Raw genomic sequence first — 6539 nt, 5'->3', positions numbered from 1 at the left:
CAGTAGATAAAGAGCTATGCTTCTTTTATTCAATAAAAAATGTGTAGATTATTTAGACATTTAAATCAAGGCATGACAAGAAGAATTGAACATCTTTTTCTTTTTTACTATAGAAACAAAGAATCTCAGATGCAAAATTTTAAGTTTCTTTCTAAGTCTTGAAGCTATGCCATATAATAATGTTTTGTTTGAAGAAGGCTCACTTTGAAAAGACTGTCAATCTTCATTTATTGTTGGACAAATATTTGATATTAACTATATACCAATTTTACTTCCTTGTGGCTCAAATGGTGAAGAATCTGCCTGCAAAGCAGGAGACCCAAGTTCAATCATGGGCTGGGAAGATCCCCTGGAGAATGAATGGCTACCCATTCTAGTCTTCTTTCTTGGAGAATTCCATGGACAGAGGAGCTTGGCGGGCTGCAGTCCACTGGGTTGCAAAGAGTCAGACGTGACTAAAGTGACTTAGCATGCACACATATAATATTCACATTAGAAGAATATTACCCCCAAAGAGTACAACCATAACCAATACTTTCATTTTTAAAAGTTGGAGAGACTTGTTCAAAATCTTCTTTTTTAACTTCCAAAATGGGTTAGGTTTATGCAATAAAAATAGAAATATTTCTGGAAATAGAAATAGGAATATTGTGAAAGGGTACAGACTGGGTCGCCAGAGCTGATATCATAAGCATCTAGGAACTTGTGAATGCATACCTCCAATTTCCACACCAACAAGTTCTGCCTCCAAAGGTTCCATGGTGGAGTCTATGGAGAATTAACCATTTTTGACAAACTACTTTACTAAAACTAATTTGAAGAACTACTGATGAAAAACTAATTTTAGGAACTGCTAATCTAAACTAAGGTATAGTCGTGTCTTATGTGTCTTTACATTCTCAAGGCCACTCTGTATCTGACACATGTCAGGACTTCATAAATATCTACTGAATGTTTGAATGCATAAGTGAATATCATGAGTGTGACAATAAAATACAAATGATTCTGGCTATGGATATCACTGAGAAGGTGGCATTGAACTGTTCTTAAAGTATGAAGGAAATGTTTAGTTCTTCACCCCAAAGAATGAAACACTGAATGTAGATTTTCATGGAGCAGCTATAAAACAGTTGACAGCTATTGTTGGATTGGAGAACATCTAGCCTTTCAACCCACATCAGAAAAGAAGCAGCCTATTTGGCCAGAAGATGAGGTTTGCCCTGTTGTTACTGAATTACACCTAGGTTTCAGTGTCTTATGGCCTATGTGCATCACCACTATACCACAAAAAGCCTTAATTGCTATTTATAAAGTATATAATTTGTGATTAAGATACTGAAGAATATCAGATTTACATTTTGACACTAAACTTAAATTTGTGTTAATCTAGCCAAGTAATTTAGTATGATTTTGTTCACTGTCTCCTGTACAATGTTATGAACTTCTGTCTATAGTTCTTCAGGCACTCAGTCTACCAGATCTAATCCATTTGCTCTATGCATCACCTCCACTATATAATCATAAGGTATTTATTTAGGTCATACCCGAATGGCTTAGTGGTTTTCTCTACTATCTTCAAGTTAAGCCTGAATTTTGCAATAAGGAGCTCATGGTCTAAGTCAGTCAACTCCAGGTCTAAAGCAAGATGGCTTTCTGAGGAGGCTTTGCAAATAGTTGAGGAAAGAAGAGAAGCAAAAGGCAAGGGAGGAAGTGAAAGATATGCCCAACTGAATGCAGAGTTCCAAAGAATAGCAACGAGAGATAAGAAGACCTTCTTAAATGAATAATGCAAAGAGACAAAAACACTAGAATGGGAACGACTAAAGAACTCTTCCAGAAAACTGGAAAGATCAAGAGAATATTTCATACAAGGATAGACATGATAAAGGACAGAAATGGAAAGGCTTAACAGAAGCAGAAGAGATAAAGAAGACATAGCAAGAATACAAAGAAGAACTCTACCAAAAAAGGGTCTTCATGTGAATTATCACATGGTGTGATCACTCACCTAGAGACAGACATCCTGGAGTGGGAAGTCAACTGGCCTTAGGAAGCATCACTGAGCAAAGCTATGGAGGTGATGGAATTCCAGCTGAGCTATTTCAAATACCAAAAGATGATTATGTTAAAGTGCTGCACATGATATGACAGTAAATTTGGAAAACATAGCAGTGGCCACAGGACTGGAAAAGGTCAGTTTTCATTCCAGTCCCAAAGAATGGCAACACCAAAGGATGTTCAAACTGGTAAACTATTGAGCTCATTTCACCTGCTAGTAATGTTATACTCAAAATCCTGCAAGATAGGCTTCAACAGTACATAACCAAGAACTTCCAGATATACCAACTAGGTTTTGAAGAGGCAAAGAAACCAGAGATCAAATTGCCAACACTGACTGCACAAGGAGAAAGCAAGAGAGTTCCAGGAAAACATCTACTTCTGCTTCAATGACTATGCTAAAGCCTTTGATTGTGTGGATCATAACAAACTGTGGACAATTCTTAGAGATGGAAATACCATACCATCTTACCTGTCTCCTGAGAAACCTATATGTGGGTCAAGAAACAACACTTAGAACTGCACCTGGAACAACTGATTGGTTCAAAATTGAAAGAAGTATGACAAGGCTGTATATTGTCACCCTGCTTATTTAACATATGTGCAGAGTACATCATTAAAATACAAGGCTGGATGAAGCACAAGCTGGAATCAAGATTGCTGGGAGAAATATTAGCAACCTCAGATATGCAAATGATACCACATTAATGACAGAAAGTGAAGAGGAACTAAAGAGCCTCTTGATGTGGGTGAAAGGGGAGAGTGAAAAAGTTGGCTTGAAACTCAACATTCAAAAAACTAAGATTATGGTATCCAGTCACATCACTTCACGCAAATAGAAAGGGAAAAGTGAAAACAGTGACAGATTTTAATTTCTTGGGCTCCAAAGTTACTGTGGATGATGACTGCAGCCATGAAATTCAAAGACATGTTCCTTGGAAGGAAAGCTATTACAAACTTGACAGCATATTAAAAAGCAGAGACATCACTTTACCAACAAAGGTCCATATAGTCAAAGCTATGGTTTTTCCAGTAGTCATGTATGGATGTGAGAGTTGTAGCATAAAGAAAGTTGAGTGCTGAAGAACTGATGCTTTTGAACTATGGTGATGGAGAAGACTCTTGAGAGTCCCTTGGGCTGCAAGATCAAACCAGTTAATCCCAAAGGAAATCAGCCATGAATATTCATTGGAAGGGCTGGTACTGAAGTTGAAGCTCCAATACTTTGGACACTTGAGAAGAGCCAACTCATTGGAAAAGACACTGATGCTGAGAAAGATTGAAGGTAAAAGAAGAGGGTGGAAGAGAATAAGATAGATAGCATCACCTACTCAATGGACATAAATTTGAGCAAACTTCCGGAGATAGTGGAGGACAGAAGAGCCTGGCATGCTACAGTTCATGAGGTTGCAAAGAGTTGGACACAACTTTGCAACTGAACACGAGTAATAATTTGAGACCTACATAGAAAGAACAGGCAAATACAAATTTATTAAAAATAGAAGTGCTCCACATAACCAATAGAGAAGTTCCTCATAGGACCAACGCTAAGGACTTTAAGATATAGCATTTTCACAACAGCTGACAAAGTAATTTAAATTAATATGCAAACTCCACTATCAAAAGTCCTATTTTTAAAAGCGTTCTCATGGAATGAAGACTTTTTCTCTGCAGGAATTTAATTGGCAAAGATTGATCTTTTGCTGTGTTAAGAAAGTAATTTTGAAAACAAATGTAAAAATGTACCCAAAGTATTCTTTGATTACTGATATTTCAAAAATTAGTATTTGATGGACTATCTGAAAATATATTGAGACAAAATAAGCCTTTATAGTCTTAATAATGTGGAACTCATTTATATTTTTTTCACCAATGACCAAACCAGGTCAAAACTTTTAAAGTCTATATTTAAAGATAATTTACAGTAAAGCACATACATCTCAATGAATTTTCACATATGTATCAGTGTACATACTCAAGTATTCATAGCGCAGATCAAAGTAATCAGCATTCCCTGCACCGGAAATGCACATGTGCTCCTCTCTCACAAGGTAATCACTATAAATATGTATATATTAAGCAGTGGAAACATATAAGAGTTTTAGCTATATGTGTTCTTAGAGCAATATTACCTTGTATATTTTGTTTCACCTTTAAAACGAACAGAATTTCATTTTTAAAGTCCTTCAACACCCATTTATTGGGTAACCACTACGTGACAGCCATTTTTCTAAGCTCTGGGAGCACAACTTCATAGTGTAGTAGGCTTCTGCTCACCTGGAACTTGCATGCTAGGTGGTAGAAAGTAAGTAATCAACTAAGTTAATAAGAAAATAAACAGAAGCATTTAAAAACTGGTCACTTGTAATAAGCATATTAAGAATAATGTAGCGGCTGCTCGCGGTGCGGAGCAGGGTCAGGATGGACGAGGACGTGCTGACCACCCTGAGGATCCTCATCATCGGCGAGAGCAGTGTGGGCAAGTCCAGCCTGCTCTTGAGGTTCACAGATGATACTTTTGATCCAGAACTTGCAGCAACAATAGGTGTTGATTTTAAGGTGAAAACAATTTCAGTGGATGGAAATAAGGCAAAACTTGCAATATGGGATACTGCTGGTCAAGAAAGGTTCAGAACATTAACTCCCAGCTACTATAGAGGTGCACAGGGTGTTATATTAGTTTATGATGTCACAAGAAGAGACACCTTTGTTAAACTGGATAATTGGTTAAATGAGTTGGAAACATACTGCACGAGAAATGACATAGTAAACATGCTAGTTGGAAACAAAATTGATAAGGAAAATCGTGAAGTTGATGGAAATGAAGGCCTGAAATTTGCAGGAAAGCATTCCATGTTATTTATAGAGGAAAGTGCAAAAACCTGTGATGGTGTACAGTGTGCTTTTGAGGAACTTGTTGAAAAGATCATTCAGACCCCTGGACTGTGGAAAAGTGAGAACCAGAATAAAGGAGTCAAGCTGACACACAGGGAAGAAGGCCAAGGAGGCGGAGCATGTGGTGGTTACTGTTCTGTGTTATAAACTCTGGGAAACGCCATCTCTTGCGTATTTGATCAGATAATGTCATCTTTCTGTATATAAACTCTCTTAACTGCTATTTTAGGGACCTTGCAGTTTGCACATATTTGTTTTGTATCATGGCAGTAAATATTTATGAGAAAGCCCACTCATTGACTTTTCCAGGTAAAACGTAAGCATGCACAGTTTGCAATCTGCAGTTTTTTATGTAACATAAAATAGGTGTACCTTTATAAGTACATTTGATTTTATGATTTACATTCATCATGTGATTTTTTAAAAATCCACCTCTCTAGTATATGTTGATACAAGGTCTAGTTTTGGTCTCTTTTTCGCTTAAATACTTATCAATTACTGAATTAATTGGTATCGTAGAACTCCCAGGACCACTGGGAGATAAACAGATGTCATCAAACCTGGCAGATTTCCCTTCAGGAATAACAAAGAGCATGATTCCACAGCTTTCCTAGGATGTTCGCTGACGGATTCTCTTTAGTACTAAGCAAAATCCTCTTTGCAGGATGTGGTCGAGGCCAATTTATAATTAAATCCCCGTTTGTTCTGATGATACTTCAGAAGTAGCATTAATATGTTAAAGGAGTTTGGTCTTCCTTGACTTGAGGAGCAGCTCATTGCTTAGCTGGAGTTTTAATTCTGTGATGTGTACCTGGCTTCATGAGCCTCTGTGCAGCGTTTTGGGTTGTGTGGTATTTGACAGAATTGCAATAAGATTCCCCCATTTTGGTTTCAGAAGGACAGGAGTAGTATGTTTGTGTAACTCATGTAGCACTTATCACCTTTAAAACCAACACATTTTCCCACAAATGGTGGTGGTGTTTGTTCCGGTACTTCAATTATAGCTTGTGTAATGTTAATGAATATCTGTATCTTATGACTTCCATAAATGACTAGTTGATATTCAAAAACATATTTCTGTGTTTTGAGGGTTGGGGGAAAAAACACTAAACTATAATTTGAAAAAGGCATATTGCTTCCAGATTTCGATGTGTATGGAAAAATACTGTTGCAGTGAAAATCTTGGTACAAACTTGTACAGACTAATAAATCTTTTACACAGTATTCAGTTTTGTAACCTCCTGCTATTGTACATTGTATATTTTTTTCACTCATGTATTATTTAATATACATTGATCTCTGCTATTTTAAGCTTGCAGATAAGTGATTTGCCCTTTCAGGCAGGCCACTTTAATACCACTCAGTAAGATTAATAAGAAATACTAATTTCTGGGCGGTTTGTTCTCTATATACAGTTGCAAACGATAAACATTTTTGTGGGTCACCTTTACAATGCTTGTGATAATAGACTGAAATGTATATCTTCACATAAGAAAACCTTAACATACTGCATGATTCACACTTCTTAGACTATATTACATGGGATTAAAGGTTTTATGCATTATATATGTTTTTACAGAAAATGA

General features: G+C 36.7%; 1 pseudogene; it reads left to right on the top strand.

The window, feature by feature from the left end:
• The first annotated feature begins 4455 nt into the window (after positions 1–4455).
• On the top strand, positions 4456–6177 carry LOC109563692 (ras-related protein Rab-18 pseudogene; annotated as a pseudogene).
• Positions 6178–6539: the final 362 nt, after the last annotated feature.

Source organism: Bos indicus, chromosome 9, assembly GCF_029378745.1.
Source record: "Bos indicus isolate NIAB-ARS_2022 breed Sahiwal x Tharparkar chromosome 9, NIAB-ARS_B.indTharparkar_mat_pri_1.0, whole genome shotgun sequence".
Taxonomy (NCBI): domain Eukaryota; kingdom Metazoa; phylum Chordata; class Mammalia; order Artiodactyla; family Bovidae; genus Bos; species Bos indicus.
The sequence above is the reverse complement of the archived record's forward strand: the minus strand, read 5'-3'. Positions and strand labels throughout refer to the sequence as shown.